Here is a 24,817-nt window from a genome sequence, read left to right as displayed (position 1 = left end):
TCTTTACCAGGTTTAGGTAAGATGCTAATGTGAGCTTCTAAGGATTGAGTGACAAATGGTGAGTTTGCATCAATGCTATTAAAGACCTTCGTCAAAAAGGGAGACACGAGGTCTCTAAAGTGCTTGTAAAATGCAGGTGTGAAGCCATCGGGGCCGGGGCTTTTCCCTGTGGGTGATGCAGAAATGGTATTTGTGACTTCCGTAGTTGTAAAATCCGAGTCAATGGCCTCCTTATCCTGCTCTGGTATTGTAGGGAGTGCTGTTTCTTTTATGTATTCATCTATACGGGTGTTTAGAGCCGCAGAAGGTAAATCTGAGAATTGTCCTTTTATGTTATTTAATTGGGAATAATATGAATGGAACACTTCCAGTATTTCCGTGGGATTATGGGTTTTATGGCCATTGTTTTTTTTTATGAAAGGGATAAAGGTTTAAGTTGTCCTAGGGTGTATGAGTCGCGCTAGCGGAGAATTCATAAAAGAAGCCTTTCCCTTTATCTGTATATCTTTTATATTTTTGGTCAATAAGAGATTTAATGGAATCTCTGACTTTTAGTAGTTCTACGTGTGTTGTAGGTGATAAGGTTCTTTTATGTTGTATTTCTAGATCATGAGCCTGTGTTAGTAATGTGACTAATTTGTGGGCCTTTTCTTTCTTTAATCTGGCACCATGTTTGATAAACGTGCCTCTCAGGACAAATTTTAGTGCCCCCCACTGTATCGGTAAAGAAGTGTTATCTGTGGAGTGTACCTGAGAGAAGTCATCTACTGTCTTTTGTATATCTGCAACACAAACTGTGTCTTTAAGGAGATTATCATTTAGTCTCCAGTTCCACGGTTTATGGGCAGAGTCAGGTAGTTCCATAGAGACATAAATGGGGGCATGGTCTGAAAAGAGAATATCTCCAATGGATGCTTTAGGTTTCCATGCCAGTGAATGATGGCGGACGAGGAAAGGTCAATGCGGCTGTATGATTAATGAGGAGAAGAGTAAAATGTGTAATCTTTACTTTGTGGGTATAGAATTCTCCATACATCCACGAGTTGTAGAGAATGAAGCTGCAAAAGTAAAGATCTCAACTGCCGTCTGGGAGAGGAGCCCTGACCCACACTTGAATCCATAGCTGGATCTAGCGTGAAGTTAAAATCTCCGCCGATCAACACCTGTCCCTCCGCAAACTCGGACATCTGATCCAAAAAAGATCTACAAATAGAAAGCTGTTTTTGGTTAGGCAAGTACCAATTGACTACAGTGAATAGGCTAGAGTGTATCCTCAATTTGATGAAAATGTAGCGCCCCTCTCCATCTATTTTAACATCCTCCACCGACCCCTGCACGGATTTGTGCAGTGCTATTGAAACACCTTTGGACCTAGAGTCTGAACTCGGACTGTGAAACCATTGTGAATAATATCTATCTCGGATAGATGGTATATGACCCTTTTTAAAATGTGTTTCCTGTAATAATAATACCTGTACTTTCTGCTTGTGCATGTAATAAAGAATCTGCGACCGCTTCTGAGGAGTGCTAAATCCCCGGACATTTAAAGACCCTAATTTTAAGGTAGCCATCTTTCTTTAGTACTGGGAGGGGGGGAGGTGAAGGGATGGGGAAGAGTAAGTAGGGGTATAGAATTAGGTTAGGAGATAGAGAAAAAGGAATGAAGAAAAAGAACAGTAAAAGTAAGATAAAGTAGGGTACCAAACACATCTAGTGAGGACACAGAGAGAGGTGTGACCCCGCTACAATGAGACGTGATCCCTAGGTGGGAACGGACTTTCAACAGAGGAGCTACTCCCCTCTGATCATCATGGAGAGACCAAGAACAAATATTCTGAACATATTATGGGTAATAACAAGAACATCACATGAGATGTAATAATTAAGTGTAACGGACCTGTACTGCTCTAACAATAGGACAGAAAAAAGGTCAACAAACTTACTTATAAGTAACTAGACCCACGCGTCTTGAGTTCCTGAGCTAAATAGGCCTACTTTGGCACAATATGAAGTAGCGTATACAGATTTACATGCCTGGAGCTGATATACTAACTAGGAGAATACACATTGAGTGTGTTATATCTGGAATCCCTTTCATCTAACATTCCACCTCTAACCGTGATCACGGGAAACCTTCCCCAGGTGGTCCCCCCCTCCCGGAGGGTAAGCCGAAGAGACCCCAAGGAACGGATCCCTGCGAGGTGGCCAGAGATGGTGAACCTACGCCACAAGAAACATATACCAGGTCTCCAGCCTTTTTGTCTATGATATTAGGTTGAGTGCTACCAACCGTCAGTTATCAGCAGTCCGTAATATGACAACCCTCGTATGTATTTTATAATGACATAAACGCACGATGTCACCGTCCAGGCATCTCCTGGTGCCCATGAGGAGATTCTCATCATTGAAAGGTGGTCTCGTGCGAAAAGTCAGGCCAGTTACGTAGCTAATGATGTGCATTGGGCAGGGATTCTAATGTCTCACGACATAATGGTATGGAGCTAGCCTCTTGATCTAAACTATTTAACATATGCAATTCGTCTGGCAGTATAAATGGATTACCTCTTAAATAGTCTAACATCTACGGCTAATATATTGGGTACATATGCTATCGAATATAGTTGGCTGAGGCACCTAAAAGTTACACATAGACCTTCATAGACAAGGCAGACATATATCTGTATGCCGGAATAATCACAGGAGACTGACCTGACCGCCAAATCCCCTGTGTGTCCCCTTAGGATTACGCGATCCTGTGGGACTTCCCATTACATATTCGATGCAGTCCCATAGGCTGTTTCTTAGCATACATGTGGCCTCAGGTGGGATATGTCCACAATACCAGAAAAGGTAATAAAGCAATCATAAAGCTGACTACAGTTAGCCTGGAATATACAAAAAACCTACTGCTCTCAGGTATCATGCCTGCAGGATTCGTGTCCCAAAGTTAGGGGTTTTGGGACATGCTGTGCAAGTCCAGTGGGTCTTGAATTAGGTGATAGATCAAGCATGGCGTGGATCTATTCTGCAGGGTATCCGACATCCGCAACCAAGCTTCTGGGTGTGCAGTGCTTCTTTTGGCGAGGAGATCTGGATGCTCTCTCAGGAAGTGGTGCTGTTTCCCTCGTGGGGCCAGTTTTGCAGAGATGGCCAGTCAAGTACCCTCACCGGGGTAATATCCAAGGATGCCGCAAAAGATGGTATGTCTCTGGTTTGGCGTAGTGTCACCATTTTGCCATTCAAGCGGACTTGTAGGCAGAAAGGAAATCCCCATGTGTATGCACAGCCAAGAGAGGGCATAGGGCTTTCCTCTTCAGCAGAGTAATCCTGGACAGGTCTGCCAGTATTTGAATTGGTGTGTCATTATAAAGCACTTGACCGGCCTGTCTAGCTTTATTCATAATGGCTGCTTTCAGTTGGTATCGATAAACGCGGCATATAACGTCTCTAGCCCTATCCGTACTATCTGGTTTAGATCCTAGGGCTCTATGGGCCCTATCCAATTCCAGCGGATTATCAGGAGGTGCTTGTAAAATATCATTAAAAATGAGACGCAGGGTAGTGTCTAGATCTTTAGAGGCCACAGATTCAGGTAGTCCCCTCACTCTTATGTTATTGCGGAGCCCTCTATTTTCAATATCATCAAGTAGGTCTGCTAGGTATTGCAGTTGGTATGTGTGGGACTCCATCTTAGAATCCTGTCTAACGGTCACAGCCCCCATGTCTTGTTCCACGCAGGTTACTCTTTCCCCCAGAGCGAGTATTTCGCTCTTGATGTTATTGACCTCGTTCTTGTATCCCGCTTCCAGTCTAGAAACGTAAGCCTCCATGTCATCTTTTGTGGGGATGGAGGAAACTCTAATGAGGAGGTCTCTCAATTCAACAAGGGTGGGTGAGTCCTGGACGTGTTGGGAAGCTGCAAGTGACACATTAAAGTCCCCAGACATAGGTGAGGCTGAAGGCGCCTTAGGGGATGGAGGGTTAGAAGTGAAGTTTTCCTGTGCTGAGACATTTTCCCACTCTCCCTCTCCCCATGTATCAGACGGCTCCACCGCTATGGCGGTTTCCCGCTCTTTCTGAGGCTGATGGCAGGGCAATGCGGTGAGTGACCCCCGCGTCTTGCTCCCTCCCGTTACCTCTGTAGCCATTGCTATGCTGTTTCGAGGCGACGTCTCCACTTCACCAGGCTCCTGGGCCGCCGACTTTTCAAGCGGAGACCAAGCTCTGAAAGTCTCTGCTTGTCTATCCTGTTGGCAATCCCAGGAAGATGGCCGGTGAATCGCGCTGTGGTCCGGGGGTTAGAAACTTCTCGATCCCCTGCGGAGTGAGGTGCTCGGGTTGGCTGGATGGTGCAGACACACTTTTCTTTGCTCGTTTAGGTCCCATTTCACTAATATTAGCGATGCTTTAGCTGTATTTAGGTCTTTCCAGAGATCCAAGGGCAGGAGCCGAGGTAACGTGCGTCTCTACTCCTCCATAGCCAGGCCATGCCCACCCATATACATGTATTTTTAAATGCAGTATGTAAATGATTAAAATAAGTAACATTTGCTCTTACCTCCAATGACACGTGTATAGTTGTAATGGCTACTTTGATGTCCCCATGTGACAATTCTTTAAATTCTTTGAGTAAGATATCCTCAACACTTGGACCTGTTCATGACAAATTTCTTTAGTAAAATATTTAATAACTACCGTATGTAAAAACAAATTGAATTAAAATGGGTTGTTTGGCCGTTTACATTTTTTTTAAAAGCCTTTTAAAAGACTGACAAGGACAATGAAGCTTTGTATCTGGATCAGCAGGTGATCTGTAAGGTTAATATTGACTTATTTAATATTTTACACCATGGGGAGCCTTTAAAAAAATTTAATGGCCGGACAACCACTTTAGGTTAGTACAAAATAAATTCAATAAAGTTAGATATCTCAAATCTTACCTGTAAAATATTGTTAAACCATAATAAAAATGCATACCAAATGTGCCTGGTTGATGTGCTAACCATGCAATCCTATAGTATCATCAAGTCTGTCCATTAATTATTATTCTTTTCTTTATTAAGTAACATAGTGAAGCATAACTACTAATTATTTATTTGTTGTAAAGCATAATCAAACAGAAATAACTATAGACGTGCATGATAATTATTCTCTTTGAAGGGAAGCAATCACATCTTTATCTGCTAATTATTTCTATGTAGATATTTATTTGTATTTGATCTATGAAGTCAATCAAGCGACACTATTTAATTGTAATTCTTTATATAGAAGACATTTAGTCGGTGAAACCACAGAAAATGATAAACAAGTATGACAAAAAGTGCTTAAAGCAATATAAAGTATTTTAAAACTTGACTGAAACATTATAACATAAGCACACCGGGCTACTAATTAGATATGTTAACATTATTAAGCGAACGAAAAGAAGAAAGTTTTGTCTCATTACTGAAAATAATTTTAAGATCTCTAAAATCTCCAAACCCTAGTGAACTTTGTCATTACAATGTAAACAATCTTGACAACCCAAGTCAATAGTGGAACCTACAGAGACATGTACTAAGGACATCTGCATGGAGTTTGTATGTTCTCCCTGTGTTTGCGTGGGTTTACTCCGAGTACTCCGGTTTTCCTGTGAACCCCATTGGGGACAGCTTGGTGCTAATGTCTGTAAAGCACTGTGGACTATAGTAGAGTATAAGAGTATAAGAAATAAATGTAGGAAGGAAAGATCTGCACATCTTCGAAGTTTTGGACCATCATCATATCCCTGTCCCCAAAAGAGGGGGGCAGACTAATGATTCTGGAGAAATGTAAATTATTATAGATAAAACAAAGGAGTCATTTATGAAATCAGATATGTCAGTTTTGTGGCGTAAAAAAGTTGCAAATCATGGCAACTGCAACATTTTTGGTACTTAATGATATCTCCTTTTTTTTCTTTTTCAGAAAAATGGTGAAGGGGAGGATATGCGACACACCATGGATGAAAAGAAATAGTTATTGATATACTGTATAGTCATATTTATTATATATTGATCATTATTTTCTTTATTCCAGTTTTCTATTTTTGAGGCTCATTCAAGGGCAATTTTACTCGGCTTCCAAATGGAAGTGTGTGGAAATGAATTCCCAACATACGTGTCCTCCCTCTTATAGGCTCTAGTATTATGCTCTGCAGAGCTGCCAACCACAATTATATTTTCATCAGATGGAAAGTGAATTCAGGTTGCACACCAGATCTTTTAGGAACCTACTGATCCACCTATACCCACACCAAATGAATATGTAGATGATGGGCATTTGTCTCAAAGAGATCCGCAGCACTGGACTTTCTTAAAGGTGTTGTCTCACTTTTCCTATAGTGTGCAGGCATGGCCACCGGTGCTGGATTGCAAGCTGTCTGCAACCCCTGGGTGAGCAGTATATAAAGTGATGGAAAAATGAATCAAGCCAGCAAAGAAGGCAATATGGACAATCACAATACATTAGTTATTGCCTTCTATTAACTTTGTGTACATTATAAATGCCATTTGCTGAAGTAAGACAACCCCTTTTAGAATAAAAAGGTGCACACCTTGCAGGACCAGTTCCAGAGATCTTTTCACTAAACAAATAAAAGTTAAGGAAGCACTCCAATTAATACACACCCGTATTCACCCATGCAACATTTCAGTTCCAATGAGCCTTTCTGAAACAAACTGCTTGTGAAAGGCTCATTGAAGCTGAAATATTTTCCAACACACTGTTTCATCTAAGCTGTGTGTACAGTCACTCAGCTTATAAGGTGATTTTTATATCAAACCCTTCACTGGTCTAGACCACCAGGGATACTGTAATCAATACTCTCACTGCAAAAGACCACCAGACATACAGACTTTATCCCTTCACTGCCCTAGACCACTGGGGATCTTTACAATAATCCCTTTACAGCCAAAGACACCAGAAAAACTGGAATGAATCCCCTACTGTCCTAGATCAACATGATAACTTTATTCTGTGGGTCAGTACAAGATATGGAGATTACAATTTGACATATAGCGGGTCATTTACTAAGCTGAAATATGCCAAAATTAGGAGTATTTCAGGCGCAGATGGCAGGCAACGGTTAGTTGTGCCGCTATCTGCGACTTTGCCCCGCTCACACCAGGTCTAAAATTGTGGGCATGGTGTGGGGACGGGCCAGCAGGCTCGTCTCATTCATCATTTTCTACACCTGTTTTAGGCGTAGAAAACAGTCTAAATCTAAGACAGCTAGGAAGCTGGATGTGATGAAGTTATGGAAAAGCCAGCGCCTCTTCATAACTTCGGTGGATGCTCCGCCAGCTATAAGGCTTTATTACGACCAGCATCTAAAACGCTGGTCATAATAAATGTGCCCCATAGTTTATTTATGCACCATAAAATCATTAAAATGAATTGTATTTTATATTTCACCATATTCTAGGAGCCACAACTTTTTCAATTGTCTGTCAATAGAGCTGTTTGGCTTGTTTTTTCATGGACAAGCTATAGTTTCCATCAGTGTCTTTTCGGAGTAGATATGGGCAGTTTTATCACTTTTTATTCCACGTTTTAGAGGTGAAGTGGTCATAAAAATCGCAATTGTCATTGGGGTTTACCATGTGGGATAAATAACATTACTGTGTAGGTTGATTATGACTAGAGATGAGCGAATCGAAATTGACGAAGTAGAATTGGATCTGAATTTCAGGAAAAATTCGATTCGCTACGAATTTCCTGACGCTTCGTGTTAAAGAATTGCATTTTTTCCTAAAATGGCTGCTGCACATGTTAGAACATGGAACAAAGAACTCTGGGAATGAGGGATAACCCACAATGCCATGCATGCAGCCAATCAGCAGCCAGCCCTGTGATGTCACAGCCCTATAAATAGAGCAGGCGCTAGGGAAAGTGCTAGGAAAGACTTGACAACTTTATTTTGCTGAATAGAAGTTCATGGAAAGAGCATTAGAAGTGTAGGGGAAGGATAGGGAGGAATTATTCCACACTATAAAAAGAGAACAGATTCCAATAGGGGAGTTTACAGTCTGGGTAATAGGAACAATCCTATTACACCTTGCTGCACTGACTGGGGATCCAAATTGCCATTATACTGCTGCTTTCAGGTTTGCAATAGATGATACCTCTGTAATTCCAGCAAACTGTTCTTTTTATTGGGGTGCAAGTGCTGTGTGATACAGCCATTAACAGGGTGTATAACTAGGAAATATTTCTACATCTTATATCTTCTAAAGCTTTTTTGGTGTGTATTGGTGGTAACAAAAAGTATTATTTGCTGTTGTGTGGTAAAGTGAGAAAATTACAGCCCTTTTTAGCGTGCATTAGTGGAAAAAAATGTATTATTTGCCGTTCAACGGTGCACTTATATGTTCTAAAGCATTTTTTGGCGTGTATTAGTGGGGGAAAAAAATTATTATTTGCCGTTCAGTGGTGCAGTTATATGTTCTAAAGCCTTTTCTGGCGTGTATAAGAGTACACAATGATGTATAACAGTACTCAATGATGATGTAGCTGATCGCAATTGGGAGCCGGGTGACGAAGGGGCTTAATCATCATCGGGAGAAGAGGGTGTTAGCTTGTGCGTGAGGCAGCGGTGGAGCCAGCAAGTCCGTAGTGTGGCCGGGAGGCAGCAGGGTGGCAGCAGTGGGAGGTCAGGAGCCAAACGTGCCCAGGGTAGTGCACCCCTATTTGCAGGAGCCTACCTGCCCGAAAAGTAGTGGTGCAGGGATTCACGGAGGCAGCGGCGGTAGCAGTCAGTCAGTGCAGACTGTTGGGGGTAAAATAACCTTCTCAGCGGTGTGGCAGGAGGTGAACATGGCCATTTGCTTAATCTGTGAGCAGAAGGTAAAGCATGGCCAGGGTGCCAATGTTGGCACCACGGCCCTATGTCAACATATGCAGTGTCACCATAAAGTGGCCTGGGAGAACCATGGCTCCAATGTGGTGGTTCAGCCTGCCGCAGCAACCGCTGCATCACCTGGTGGCACGCACCCGATTTCAGGCAGTCAAGGCTCCACCACCTCAGCTAAAGGGAGCTGTCTGTCCTTCCCGTCATCTACTGGTCCTGATGCTCCAGCTCCTCGCCCTCCTAGTCCTCGTCAGTTATTCCGTAAGCAATCAAATACCGAAGCGATTGCCAAGAGAGTGCAGAAGCTGAACGTGCTCCTGGCCAAGTTGCTGGTGCTGCAGTCCCTCCCTTTTATAAGTGGTGGACTCTGCACCTTTTAGAGAACTGATGGCTTGTGCCTAGCCGAGGTGGGGAGTCCCAAGCCATAATTTCTTTGCCAAAAAGGCAGTTCCAGCCCTGCACAAATATGTAGAACAGAAGGTGGGCCAGTCCTTGAGCCTGACGGCGTCTGCCAAATTGCACGGCAGCGCCGACTTGTGGAGCTATAACTACGGTCAAGGATAATATATGTCCTTTACGGCCCACTGGGTAAATGTGGTTCCTGCCCAGCCAAACCAGCAACTTGGCCAGGTGACACAGCTTCAGCCTCCACGTTCTCACCCCCTCGGTCCTGCGACAACGTCCGCCTCTGGCTTCTCATCCTCCACCGTGTCCTGAGCATCCAATGCAGGGACAATTCACAGTGCTCCTCCAGGATACCACATGTGCAGGGCACGGCGGTGTCATGCTGTTCTACACCTTGTTTGCCTCAGCGAACGGAGTCACACAGGGGAGGAACTGCTCCATGTCCTTCATAAAAAAATCGAATCCTGGCTTTCTCTGCGAAAACTCAAAATCAGAACTATAGTGACTGACAACGGGAAGAACATGGTGTCGGCGCTGCATCAAGGAGTGCTGAGCCATGCGCCCTGCATGGCACACAGGTTCAATCTGGTTGTCAAATGGTTCCTGAAGTCTTCCACCCATATGCAAGACATCCTAAAAATAGCCAGGAAACTTTGCATAAACTTCAGCCACTCGTGCACCGCCAAGCACACCCTCCTTGAGCTGCAACGGAGGAATGAGGTCCCCCAACATAGGCTGATATGCGAAGTTTCCACCCGTTGGAATTCCACCCTCCATATGTTCGGCCGACTATATGAACAGAGAAAAGCCATAAACGATTTCTTGATGATCAAAGCGGACAGGAGTACTCCCCTGTGTAACTTTGATGTCAGCAAGTGGCAGCTCATGCGTGATACCTGATATTTGCTCAGGCCCTTTGAGGATGTCACGTTATTTGTCAGTCGCCAGGACTACAGGATGAACAATGTCATTCCATTGCTTCAAATCCTGGAACAGATGCTGGTACATCTAGCTGGTTAGGGGACTGGAGACATGGCGCCTACATCTCACGGCCACATGAGCCCTGTGGGGGCTGAACTGGAGGAGGAGGAGGAGTACATTGGAGTACAAGCAATGTGTAGATTTTCTACACAGGTGACAGGAGAGGAGGAGCAGGAGCAGCCGGAGGAGCAAGAGGGAGATGAAGAAGACCAGGCAGATGGCTCAGGCACACCAAGTATACAATATGCAGTGGAGATGGAGGCAGGAACTCCCTCCGAGTCACTTGCCCAAATGGCCCGCTGCATGCTCACTTGCTTGGGTAGTGACAGTCGAATTGTCACCATTCGGCAGAGGGATGACTTCTGGCTCTCCACCTTGTTGGACCCTCGCTACCGGTCCAAAATGGGGGCCTTTTTTACACCAGCTGAGAGGGAGGACAAACTGAACTACTATAGAGACATCCTATGTAGTCAGTTGGCCGCTGCCTATCTGCAACATCGTCTATCCTCTCTCAGGTCTGACTGGGGGGGGGGGGTCCTCTGCACTCTCGTTCCACTGCCATGGCTGCTGTGGTGGGGTGGGGGGTAGAAGCAGTACCAGCTCCATCAGCAGCAGCTTGAGTCTAGAGTCGATGATGAGCAGCTTTTTTTACCCGCCTAGTGAAGAAACTACTCACCAGCAGCAGCAGCTAGACCTGGAGCAGAACCTGAACCAGCAGGTGGTGGCATACTTGGACAGCACCCTGTCACCCCACATTCAAGATCCGCTGGACTACTGGGCAGCCAAACTGGAATTCTGGCCGCAACTGGCAGAGTTTGCCCTGGAAAAGCTGTCCTGCCCAGCCAGTAGTGTGGCATCAGAGAGGGTGTTTAGTGCGGCAGGAGCCATAGTTACCCCACGGAGAACTCGCCTGTCCACCCAAAATGTGGAGAGACTGACCTTTGTCAATATGAATCAGGCGTGGATCAGCCAGGATTTCCACCAACCAATGCCTGATGCATCAGATTAGATCATCCATGCTGCTTCACCCAAACCTTGACAAAAGAGACTGGTTTCTTCTGGCTACCTGCCTCAGTTACTATTCTGATGCTGCCACCCTCCTGATGCCATACATCTGATGCAATGTGCTCCTTCTTACACCCACCATCATCAGCAGGTACTGTTATTTCTACCCACCTCCCCACTCTGTGGTCTCCTGATGCTGCTGCCACGTCACCACTCAGGTCTCCTCATGCTGCTGCTGCCACCTCCACACTCTGTCATTGTGCCACTCTGTGGCCTCCTCATGCTACTGCTGCTGCCACCTCCACAATATGTCACCTTGCCAGTCTGTGGCCTCTTCATGCTGCTGCCGCTGCCACCTCCACACTATGTCCCCTTGCCAGTCTGTGGCCTCCTCATGCTGCTGATAACTCAACACAAAGTCACCTTACCAGTCTCTGGCCTCCTCATGATGCTGCTGCTGCCACCTCCACAGTATGTCACCTTGCCATTCTGTGGTCTCCTCATGCTGCTGCTAAATCAACACTGTCATTGGGCCACTCTGTGGCCTTCTCATGCTGCTGCTGCTGCTGCCACCTCCACACTATGTCACCTTGCCACTCTGTGGTCTCCTCATGCTGCTGCTAACTCAACACTATGTCACTGGGCCACTCTGTGGCTTCCTCATGCTGCTGCCACCTCAACTCTATGTAAATGGACCAACCTGTGGTCTCATCATGCTGCTGCTGCTGCTGCCACCTCCCCACTATGTCACTGGGCCACTCTATGTTCTCATCATGCTGCTGCTACCTACCTCAAAACTATGTCATTGGGCCACTCTGTGGATTTCTCAAACTGTTCTCCCACCCTCCCCACTCCATGACTGGGCCACTATTTTGCCTGTTTGGCCTGGTTGACATCATCAATTATTTGACCCTTCTTCTGATATGTCAGAAGAAAGGAAAAATGAGACGCACAACGGATCCAATCTGTGTAGCAGCTGTAAGGCCTGTATGATCCCCTCAGAATTGGCTTATGGTAGCCAAAAGCAGGAGTGGGTACAAAACACAGAAGACATGCAAATATGCTTGGACTCCCATATTGTTGAATGGATTAGGCAGTGGCTGAGGGACAGACAACAGAGGGTTGTAGTCAATGGAGTATATTCAGACCATGGTCTTGTTACCAATGGGGCACCTCAGGGATCTGTTCTGGGACCCATATTGTTTAATATCTTTATCAGCGAAATTGCAGAAGGCCGCGATGGTAAGGTGTGTCATTTTGCTGATGACACAAAGATTTGTAACAGGGTTGATGTTCCTGGAGGGATACACCAAATGGAAAAGGATTTAGGAAATCTAGAGGAATGGTCAAAAATCTGGCAACTAAAATTTAATGTTGATAAGGGCAAGATAATGCACCTGGGGTGTAAAAACCCAAGAGCAGAATATAAAATCAGTGATACAGTCCTAACCTCAGTATCTGAGGAAAGGGATTTAGGGGTCATTATTTCAGAAGACTTAAAGGTAGGCAGACAATGTCATAGAGCAGCAGGAAATGCTAGCAGAATGCTTGGGTGTATAGGAAGAGGCATTACCAGAAGAAAGAGGGAGGTGCTCATGCCGCTCTACAGAGCACTAGTGAGACCTCATTTGGAGCATTGTGCTCAGTACTGGAGACCATATCTCCAGAAGGATATTGATACTTTGGAGAGAGTTCAGAGAAGAGCTACTAAACTAGTACATGGATTGCAGGCTAAAACTTACCAGGAAAGATTAAAGGACCTTAACATGTAGAGCTTGGAAGAAAGACGAGACAGAGGGGATATGATAGAAACTTTTAAATACATAAAGGTAATCAACTCGGTAAAAGAGGAGAGCATATTTAAAAGAATAAAAACTGCTACAAGAGGACATAGTTTAAAATTAGAGGGGCAAAGGTTTAAAAGTAATATCAGGAAGTATTACTTTACTGAGAGAGTAGTGGATGCATGGAATAGCCATCCTGCAGCATATAAAACTGTTAACATAGCAATGTGCAATAAAGTACCTTAATTCCAGCATGTGTCTTCTTTCTTTTATTCAACTTTTCATTTAGATGAAAAAGTGATTTTTCTGATATGCTAATTAAGCCTCAAGGTGCCTAGAGGGGCCTCTACGATACTCCGGCTCCTGAGGCAACAGCGATCTGATTATGTCACTGGGCTCGGCGCATTTCCAGTGACACTATTGAGGCTGTTGCCCTCTGGAGCAGGAGTATCGTACAGGCGCAGGCAGTCAGCGATACTGCGCCTGCGCGGGATTTCGGAGGCCAATAGAGGAGGACGCAAGGATGGTGGGGTGAATAAATTACATGACGTAGTGGAGGAGGCGGCGCCGTTCGGCAAGGATGTGGGAGTAAATTTATTTCTTAGGAGGCGTGCTGGGCTTGGAAGAAAGGCGGGCTGGGCACTGCAAGGGGGCGTTACTGGGCACTAGAGGAGAGTAATAACGCCCCTCTGGGCACCTTGAGGCTTAATTAGCATATCAGAAAAATCACTTTTTCATCTAAATGAAAGGTTTAATAAAAGAAAGAAGACCCATGCTGGAATTAAGGTACTTTATTGCACATTGCTATGTTAACAGTTTTATATGCTCAAAATAGGTGACAGATTCCCTTTAAGCATGCATGGGATAGGCATAAGGCCATTCTTCATATAAGATAGGGCCAGGGGCTATTCATAGTGTTCAGTATATTGGGCAGACTAGATGGGCCAAATGGTTCTTATCTGCCGACACATTCTATTCTATTCTATTAACGTGTCATCTCTGTTTTGTATCCACTCCGGTTTTTTTGGGCTTTAGCAATACTGATGCAACACTAACCAAATGCTGACCGAGTAAAGGCGGATGCTCAACAGACAGGATCCATTTTTTGGGGGGTTATGGTTCTGACGGATCAGAGGAAGGGCAAAATAATCAGTGACGTCAACACAAACTTAATGCTGACACCCTCTCCACTCTGTCGGGGGGCTCTACTTGTATAAGCGTTTAATAGAACAGGTTCTGTAGACATCTATGTGGAATCAGCTGACGACGGTGTGAAAGGACTGCGTTCTTTCACGTTGCAGTAGAATCTTGGGCCTCTGCAGGGTTCTTTATTCCTGGCGCTAACATTGACCGGTAAGGCTGAGTTCATACTTGAGTTATTTGGTCAGTTTTGGCCCCATAACTGCCCAAATAAGTGAAATGTGCAGTGATTCTAAGACTGACGCCTGTCATGTGCGTGTCATACTGACTCAAAGTATTGTTTTACTACCACAGCAGACTCCCTATGCGTGTTACTGTAAGACAATGTGTTCTACACCACTATACAGGCTCTCTGCAGCCAGGAAATAGCTGTTTAACGCAATTCGCCGCAAATAAATTCGCATTGAATCAAATCTTTTCAGAAAATTCGGCGAACAGGCCGAATCGACTTTTTGAGAAATTCGCTCATCTCTAATTTTGACAATACCAAATTTGTACAGTATTTTTTTTATGTTTGACATTAAGACAAATGTATGATGTGTTGAGATGAGCTGTAGATTTTGGGGTACTTTTGAATGCTTTTTATACTTTACTATTTGCTTTTTTTTACAGCATTCACAGTATGGGATTAGTGACATGATCATTTCATAATTTGGGTTGCTACAGATGTGGTTATAGCAATTATGTGTGGTATACTTTATTTTTCTATTTCTTTCCCAGGATTTACACATATATATACAGTGGGGGAAATAATTATTTGACCCCTCACTGATTTTGTAAGTTTGTCCAATGACAAAGAAATGAAAAGTCTCAGAACAGTATCATTTCAATGGTAGGTTTATTGTAACAGTGGCAGATAGCACATCAAAAGGAAAATCGAAAAAATAACTTTAAATAAAAGATAGCAACTGATTTGCATTTCATTGAGTGAAATAAGTATTTGAACCCTCTAACAAAAAAAGACTTAATACTTGGTGGAAAAACCCTTGTTTGCAAGCACAGAGGTCAAACGTTTCTTGTAATTGATGACCAAGTTTGCGCACATTTTAGGAGGAATGTTGGTCCACTCCTCTTTGCAGATCATCTCTAAATCCCTAAGGTTTCGAGGCTGTCTCTGTGCAACTCTGAGCTTGAGCTCCCTCCATAGGTTTTCGATTGGATTAAGGTCCGGAGACTGACTAGGCCACTCCATGACCTTAATGTGCTTCTTCTTGAGCCACTCCTTTGTTGCCTTTGCTGTATGTTTTGGGTCATTGTCGTGCTGGAACACCCATCCACGACCCATTTTCAGTTTCCTGGCAGAGGGAAGGAGGTTGTCGCTCAGGATTTCACGATACATGGCTCCGTCCATTTTCCCGTTTATGCGAATAAGTTGTCCTGTGCCCTTAGCAGAAAAACACCCCCAAAGCAAAATGTTTCCACCCCCATGCTTGACGGTGGGGACGGTGTTTTGGGGGTCATAGGCAGCATTTTTCTTCCTCCAAACACAGCGAGTTGAGTTAATGCCAAAGAGCTCTATTTTGGTCTCATCAGACCACAGCACCTTCTCCCAGTCACTCTCTGAATCATTCAGGTGTTCATTGGCAAACTTCAGACGGGCCTGCACATGTGCCTTCCTGAGCAGGGGGACCTTGCGAGCCCTGCAGGATTTTAATCCATTGCGGTGTAATGTGTTTCCAATGGTTTTCTTGGTGACTGTGGTCCCTGCTAATTTGAGGTCATTAACTAACTCCTCCCGTGTAGTTCTAGGATGCTTTTTCACCTTTCTCAGAACCATTGACACCCCACGAGGTGAGATCTTGCGTGGAGCCCCAGAGCGAGGTCGATTGATGGTCATTTTGTGCTCCTTCCATTTTCGAACAATCGCACCAACAGTTGTCACCTTCTCTCCCAGCTTCTTGCTAATGGTTTTGTAGCCCATTCCAGCCTTGTGCAGGTCTACAATTTTGTCTCTGACATCCTTGGACAGCTCTTTGGTCTTTCCCATGTTGGAGAGTTTGGAGTCTGCTTGATTGATTGATTCTGTGGACAGGTGTCTTTTATACAGGTGACTAGTTAAGACAGGTGTCCTTAATGAGGGTGACTAATTGAGTAGAAGTGTCTAACCACTCTGTGGGAGCCAGAACTCTTAATGGTTGGTAGGGGTTCAAATACTTATTTCACTCAATGAAATGCAAATCAGTTGCTATCTTTTATTTAAAGTTATTTTTTCGATTTTCCTTTTGATGTGCTATCTGCCACTGTTACAATAAACCTACCATTGAAATGATACTGTTCTGAGACTTTTCATTTCTTTGTCATTGGACAAACTTACAAAATCAGTGAGGGGTCAAATAATTATTTCCCCCACTGTATATAGTGGGGATTCGCTCTGGTAGACAGGGTATGCGGACGCAGTACAGAGGCAAATTACCAGTTCTTAAATCAAACTTCCATGTTTATTCACACATAAGGCAAAAACAAAACGTCACTTTGCAGTCTTGGTGTTAGTTCACACACAATGGAAAGTCCACATAGCAAAAATCACCAGGCTTTTAGGGGGCCTGTTTCCCCTAAACACAGGTCTCATCCCTCCAGCACGGCACAAGCCTCAGGTCCCAGCACACACACACACCTTGCTGCTGAGCCCAGCTGTCTTTTAAGGTCAGCTACATAGGTGCTACCAAAACCCAGACCGGCACTTAAAATCCAGTCCGGTGTTTGACCCCACCTCCCTGGCTGCAAATCAGCCCAGCAGCACACGCTGGGAGGAAAATACCTGTTTTCCCAGACCATACCCTTCTCTGTGTCACAATATATATAGTGCCATATAATATGGTAATATGAGTAAAAGACCATACCTTGTGTATGATGAAGTTTTGTTTCCTGCAGACTACTGATAATATCCTGCCTTGGTGGCAGTTCTGAAAACCTCTCCTCCAGAATGCATACAATTTCTTCATGTTGTTCAGGTAGTTTCTCATGGTCAGCAAATAAGCAGCTAAACAGAATGCTTCCTGAGGGCACAATAAAGATGATTATGCCTGTGAATCCAGACTATATAAAACACTGCACGATAATCTGCAAGATGATACAAAGTTTACAACACAGCAGTGCCATAATATTGATTAGCTGTTCTCAGGATAGGTCACCAATATCAGATCAGCAGGGGTTCAACACCCGGCAAACCCTGCTGATCAGCTGTTTAAAGGGGTCTTGGCATTTATTGGAGTGCCACTTCCTCTTCAAAGTTTACCTGTGTGCTTTCTCATTTATAGCAGGGGTGCAGTGTAATTACAACTGCTTGTGCAATTCATTTGACAACATGCAGGCCCCACGACCCCTTCTAGCAGCTGATCGGCAGGGGAGCCGGACCCCACCGATCTGATATTGACGACCTATCCTGAGGATGTGACAGCGACTGTCATTCAATGTACGATATTACATATGACGATAATTGCTCAACTTTGAATGATTATACAAAAAATTCAAACAACAGTCGCTCCACCTAATATAATCGCTCTCTAGCCTGCACAATTGCTATATACAGCAGCACTGAATTCGGTTAGGTAATAGTGTGCCAGTGGTCCAGTTCCTGATTATGGCACAATAGTAATAATCCAAAGAAGTCCACTGCTCTTGGACTATTGCCTGTATGTGTGTATGTATATGTTGGTAAGGCTGATTAGTCAGCCTGCATTTGTGGGAGGGGCAGAGGCTTTTCATATACGAGCCACAGCCTCACTCACAGGCGTGGGTTCTCAGGTGCATCTGGGCTGATTTGGCCCCTATGTATCACATACATACCTGCTTCCCTAATTTCCTAATAATCCATGTTGATCGCTCACTTTATGTTTTGACCGCAAAATGGTCCGGTTCGCCCTACAGCATCATTGTCATGTCTTACGCAGATATTTTGTCTTGCTTTAATTGTTCATGCTTTCGTTCAGGTCCTGCCAGAGGAGGAACAAGTAGGGTAATTCCCTCTAGCATTTCAGTCTCTGATCGTAGTCGATCATATCTTGTCAACCAGGTCCCCGCGCAAAGTCTTTGCCTTTTTACCACCACTAGGAATTCATTTTCGCCGGTAGCATCATTGCAATTGCATTCCCTCACTCATGGGAGGGCATAGACAGAATCTTGTATATTATGGCTTCGTAGCTTCTTTCCGCACTAACCTCAGACTCCCTACAACCACGTTGAATCGGGTTTGGACAAAGTTCAGCATTTCCTCATGGTAGAAGATTCAGATAGTAGGTCGGTCTTCTCGTATCAAGCGTTAAAACAATTCTCAGGGGCACACAGTAGAACAACGCGCGGACCACGGCTAGCAGATAGCTGTTGTCTGGGCAACCATTCAAGGATTCTCTTCCTATCTACATAGTTCTTTTTGGCCCTCATTCCTGCATAGTCTAGGCAGTTAGGTTTCGGTCCCACGATCTCCTGAGGCTAGGGCATTGCCAGTACTCCGTAGAACCAAAACTTTACAAAGTTCATTTGGTTTTCATGATCCATTTCACAACGTATTCCCGATCCTCCATTCTGCTTTGGGGCAGTATCCGCAATATTGAGCATCATGTCTCTGGCCTTGTCATCCACAAGATGGGTTGTAGGTCTCCTTCTGGCCTTGCCTCATACACCCCGAATTTTTCGCTCTAGATCCCTGACGCCTTGCAGTTGGCTTGGGGATTAGTTTGCACATGCCATTCGAGTTCCTTTTCTACCCTACTTGGCTTGGTTTTTGCCCACTTATAGGCCTACCCACGATCATGGCTTAGGGCACACAACAAGCCATTTAGTCAGGTTAGCTAAGACACGCCTAGCTGGGTTAGGTTGTTCCCGTCTGTTCTCTCCCTAGGGTTCTTCGGATATCTCTTGGCCGTAGCCATGACCACAAATATATATATATATATTGTGGGGTTTTGCTCTGGTAGACAGGCTAGCGGACCCAGTATAGAGGCAATCACAAAGTCTTTAACTTAAACAGTTTGGTGTTTATTCACACATAAGGAAAAACAAAATGACCGTTCACAGTCTTGGTGTTTGTTCACACTATGCAATGTCCATAGAACAAAATCTTCCCCTGGTTAATGGTCTTTCCCCCAGCCGTCCACAGCAGGCTTTGGGTGCCTGTTTTCCAGCATGCGGCTTTCAAGCCTTTAGCACGGCACTAATTCACAGATCCCAAAACAGAGTCTCCACAGCTTCCCTGTTAGATGGAGGATCAACCACACCCAGCTGAGACTGCTGGCTGGGTTTTATATAGGCCAATAAAGATCCGGCCTGAAGCGTGAGGAGAAGCCACCCACCCAGCACTTTGGCTAATCCCAGTAAGAGCCGTCCCGGATCGGATTTGCAGCCATACTAAGCAGCAAACAGTGTCAGTCAGCACTAGCTGCCGCTGACACTTAAAACTACCGGCTCTTACCTCACCGAGGCCAGGAACCTCAGTGACACATACCTTCCATCAATGACGACCCTTTGCGCCTTCCTACAATACATATATATATCCCAGAAGTAGGACTGGTATGACATTCCCTTGTGAAAGCTTCTTGATTGCACTTCCCATGTAGTCTCTTGACTAATCTCCAACTATTATTGTGTCCGAGAGAAAAGCAGTACTGATCGCTGAAGACTAAGGCTACTTTCACATATGCGTTTGGTGCGGATCCATCTTGTATCTGCACAGACGGATCCGCACCGATAATGCAAACGCTTGTATCCACTCAGAACGGATCCGTTTGCATTATCATGAACAAAGTCAAAACGGATCCGTCCTGAACACCATTGAGAGTCAATGGGGGATGGATCTGTTTTTAATTGCACCATATTGTGTCAGTGAAAACGGATCTGTCCCCATTGACTTACATTGTAAGTCAGGACGGATCTGTTTGGCTCTGAATCGTCAGACGGACACCAAAACGCTGCAGTTTTGGGCCACTTGTGAGAGCCCTGAAACGGATCTCACAAGCAGAACCAGACACGGCAGTGTGAAAGTAGCCTAAGACATCAAATCCAGCTTCCATTGCCATCTTGCTGTGCACCATGATAACCTTTGAGAACGATGGTGTGAGGTCAATGGAGCACCTTCAGCTGGACGTGTGTGTCGCAGCCCAGTGTTGTGCAAACACCCTCCAATGGTTTTTGTAAATTGGGTTGTGATGACCAGTTTCACTTTTAGTACAGAATAGATCAAAGGACGATCCATCCATGTAGAGGTTTGCCTATGTGCAACTTTTGTCATTCCAGCTTGTCATTGTTCTGTGAACCACTGGGATACACAAAATTAAACAGTGCTTAAATCGCAGCATAGTCGCATAATGATCTGCTGAAGTGATAAACCGAGGTCTCTCAGTTCAAGCACAGTTTGCAACAAGTAGTGATAACTGGCACGCTGACTAATAGTTCCTATGCAATGAGCCGGACCGTGGTACGGTTACACGGACGCCAAATTATGCAGTGGGTCAGGATATGGGTATAATGGTCTACAGTTTAGTTTGTGACGCCAATTGCAGCGTGCGCAGGGTACTGTCGCAGGGCCCTTTAAGGTGTTATAACTCATGTACCAGGTTAGGAATGCCAGAGTGGTATAATGTCTCTGTGTGGTAATGGCAATAGTGTCAACGGTGTCTCCTACCTGTGTACGGCTGGACTCCTGGATCCTGGCTCACTTGCAATAAAATGAGTGTTGTGCTAGTAGGAGTAATAGAGGAAATTGCAGCAGTAATTGAGATCCAGACCTTGGGTAAAGTTCAAACTTGTCTTTACTGAGAGTAGCTTTCATCCAAACAAGATACAGCTTTGTCTTAGGTCCCAGCAGGTATTGGCAATGTGCGGCAGGAATTTATCTTCTGCTCTATCATGTGCCTGGAGCTTTGCAGGAAACAAACGTCTGCTTGTTGCTCTGTAATGTGACAGGAATTTGGCTTCTGCACTTACTATCTTCTGCTATCTGGGGACTGACTTCCTGAGGAGGATTATGGCTTCTCCTGGGTCTCTGGACTTTGACTCACAGTTAGCTTCCCAGGGTATGGTTCTTCCTGGAACTAGAGTTGTCTGCTTGCTTCTTCCAGCTGAGGCTGCAAGGCTCAGACTGGGAATGATGATCAATTCCTCAGTCTCAGACAAGATCCTGGCTTTGGATCCCTATATCTAGGAGCTCCTACACGCACAGCCTACCCCTAGCAGGGGGTATGTTACACTAACTCTAACTTCCTTCTCTCCCCATGAGGCAGGATGTGGACACAGCCACTCTGCTCACAGAGGGGGGGAGCTAAACTGGAATGTACTATTCCAGCCTAGAAACATTAAACTGGCTAAGTCCCTGCTAACACATTGCAGCTACCTGCTGGTGAACATGGAAATTACAGCAATATACATGTAACAAGGCTTTCAATGCACATTTGTGAGGATAATATGTAAAATTACATTAGATGACAAGGTAAATGCTCTTAAGAGATTGTAGCGGGGTAAAAGAGTTTCGTAACACGACTCTGGGGTGTTACACCTACATGGGATGATGTACAAGCAGATTGTCGGGAAGGAACTGTTCCTTTCCAACAATCTACTGATCGCTAACGGGGGAGACCGATGCATTTACATGCACTGATCTCCTCTAGAGTATAGGGAGAAGCAATTGCTAATGCCCTAGATTTTCCCCATACAGACTTGTTGTTTCCACAGCACGATCTGCAACCAGGAAACAGATTTTTGTCCTGCACTAATAATCCAATTACCTGATGAATGAGCTTTTTGCTCGTTCATCGGGTAATCAGCAGTACATTTAAACAGCCAGATCATCGCTAACGAGCGCTACTATGAATTCTTGTTAGCTATGATCTTTTCAATTCTTGGCCTGTGCTACGGGCCCTTAACAGGAGTCATTGCACAATCATCCCACATGTCTTTTTTGAGGTTTCATGTGGCAAAAAAAACTTTGCTTTTAATCTGGCTTTTATGTACCTCCCACATGCCACAGGTTAAACCTAGGTGCTTGGAAATTTGATCATCTGCAAATCTTAGTGATACCTGCTGTCCTTCTTGGTATTTCAATTTCAATGTTGGGTTGTAGTGAAACAAAAATCGATATACTGTAGGAAGGAACAAAGGGCCGTCATTGATGGTCGGTATGTGTCACCAAGGTTCCTGGCCTCGGTGAGGTAAGAGTCGTTTTTTCTCAAGTGTCATTATTGCAGATTGCAGTCTGACACTTCAGCTGTTTAGTATGGCTGTAAAGCTGATCCGGGACGGCTTTTACTGGGAGTAGTCAAAGTGCTGGGTGGGTGGCTACTCCCCACGTTCCAGGCCGGATCTTGGCAGGCTTATAAAGCAGTCAGCACTATCAGGTGGTGTGCATCTACCTCCATCTGACAGTGAAGCTGTGGAGTCCTCTGTGCTGAAGGCTGAAGACTGCAAGCAGGCGTGCAGGCCGCCTGGAAGCCTGCTAGTGAACTGTTCTGTGGCTGAACATTCAGCCAGGTGTAAACTGACACCTAGGATTCCAGGTGAACATTGTTTTGTTTTGCTGTGTGTGAACAAGCACCAAGACTGTTATGTTTTGCTGAGTGTGAATAAAACACTGAAGTTTGATTTACAACCTGGTTCCTTGCCTCTATACTGTGTGCAGGAAATCCCCACAATACCTAGAGATAAATGATGTATTTTAAATATTCTAATTGTATATGTTCCAATGACATTACATTAAGAAAAGACAATATTCACATTTATGACTCTGTTTTGATCCCCACTGCTTGCTAGTACAGTGGTTATATTGGGCAATCCGAGTGAAAAGAATGTACATAATGGAATTTTGATTATAGCTGTTTCAGATAATGGAAGGATAATGGAAGTTACATATTTCACCATCAAAACTGAATTATATAAACATTTTTTGACCAGAGAACTCTTAAGTATGCAATCACAGGACACTGATCCATATTCATTGTCCACTGTAGGGCATGAGTGTCATTATCACCAATGCCACACAGCCCCAGGGCACAAAGTTAAAACAACCATCAGAGTTGTTCCAGCCACCCAACTGATGTGCAGATAGCATCACTTAATATTCCTGTCTAGTCCTACAGTACAGCTAGCTCCTGCCTATTTTTACATGTTCATTTTTAATATTCAATATAATGCTACTCTTTAACAAACCCGTTGCTCCCTGCTTCTTTTATGAAGCCTCCTGTGGTCTTTTAAGGGATTGTTAACCAAAGAATAGATCATGGTCTTTCAGCATGAGGAGACTCAGAAACACTCCATTAAACTTTTCACTGTGTACGTTATTATCAGGAGTAATCACTCACCTCTGAGTAGATGAGCAAGCTGAGGAGTAAGTACTTCTGGTGCTTCCTCAAGAATCTGCTTCGCTACTAAGACAGAAGATGAGTCATGAAACTCTCGATCCCCATTATATTGCTTCTCTGGATTTATGACTTTTATGACTGATGCTGCCAAACTTTTATCCTCACTATATAGGAACAAGATAGAAGTCTTCAGAAAATGTTCATAATTTAATACACTGGATTTAAAGGGGTTGTGCCAAGTTTTCAATTTATGCCCTATCCACATTGATTCTATATGGGACCGTGGGAGTTAGCCAAGTGGAGCACCCGGTCCCACTCCAACAGAGACTCTGTTCTCAGAATCAGTGGAGGTCCCAGTGATTGGGCCCTCACCAATCAGTTAGTTACCTCCTATGCTGTAGTTAGGGGATAACTTAAAAAACTTGACTTGGCACAACACCTTTAAAGTGGGGGTCCCTCAAATATTATATTTCGCTGTTAGATTTCGGTGACAAACTTGTTATAATGCCCCCCTGCTGTTCTTTTGATTCCATCTCAGAATGTCCACACAGAGTTAGATCATACCCACATTCACAGAAGAGTAGACCTTATTAGAGGCACTTATGTAGCGCTGCTATATTCCGCAGCGCTTTACAGACATTAGCATCAAGCTGTCCCCAATGGTGCTTACAATCTAAGTTCTCTAAAGAACGGCATGAAACTTTGAAGTCTGCCCTCAGTCTTCAGTTCAACCAAGCACTGAAAACACCTGTGTGTAACATATAGAGGCATCTAGCCTGCCTCTTGTCACTACCCCAGTCCCTGACTATGGACATGTGGCCTAACTACCACTGTCCATCATCCTGCCTATCTGACTTGTTATACACAGGCGTCTTCAGTGCTTAGTAAAATGCTGAAGATTGAAGACAGACTCTCTTTAGTAACGCTCAATTACAGCTTTGATAGAGGACTCTTTAAACTGAAACAACTGTTACACTTTAAATGTGAACCTTACTTTAATTTCTATTTAAAGGGGTTGTCCGCTCTCACCATTCATGTTATATTGTTCAGATATGCCACAAATGTCAAATAGGTGCTGGTCCCACCTCTCCACAACAGGACTCCCGAAGTGAAGGAGAGCAACCCCAATTCACTGATATGCGAGTTCCAAAAATACCTAAGGACTAGTTCAGCAATTTCTATCAGTTCTATAGTGGTGAATAGAGGGGTAGCCATGCTTGCTTAGCTTGATCTCCATTTAGTGATATGGGGCTTCCAAAAATAGCCAAGCATGCTCGCTTGGCTATTTT

The sequence above is a fragment of the Bufo bufo genome, chromosome 2, assembly GCF_905171765.1.
Source record: "Bufo bufo chromosome 2, aBufBuf1.1, whole genome shotgun sequence".
NCBI classification, from domain to species: Eukaryota; Metazoa; Chordata; class Amphibia; order Anura; family Bufonidae; genus Bufo; species Bufo bufo.
Note: the sequence above shows the minus strand (reverse complement) of the source record.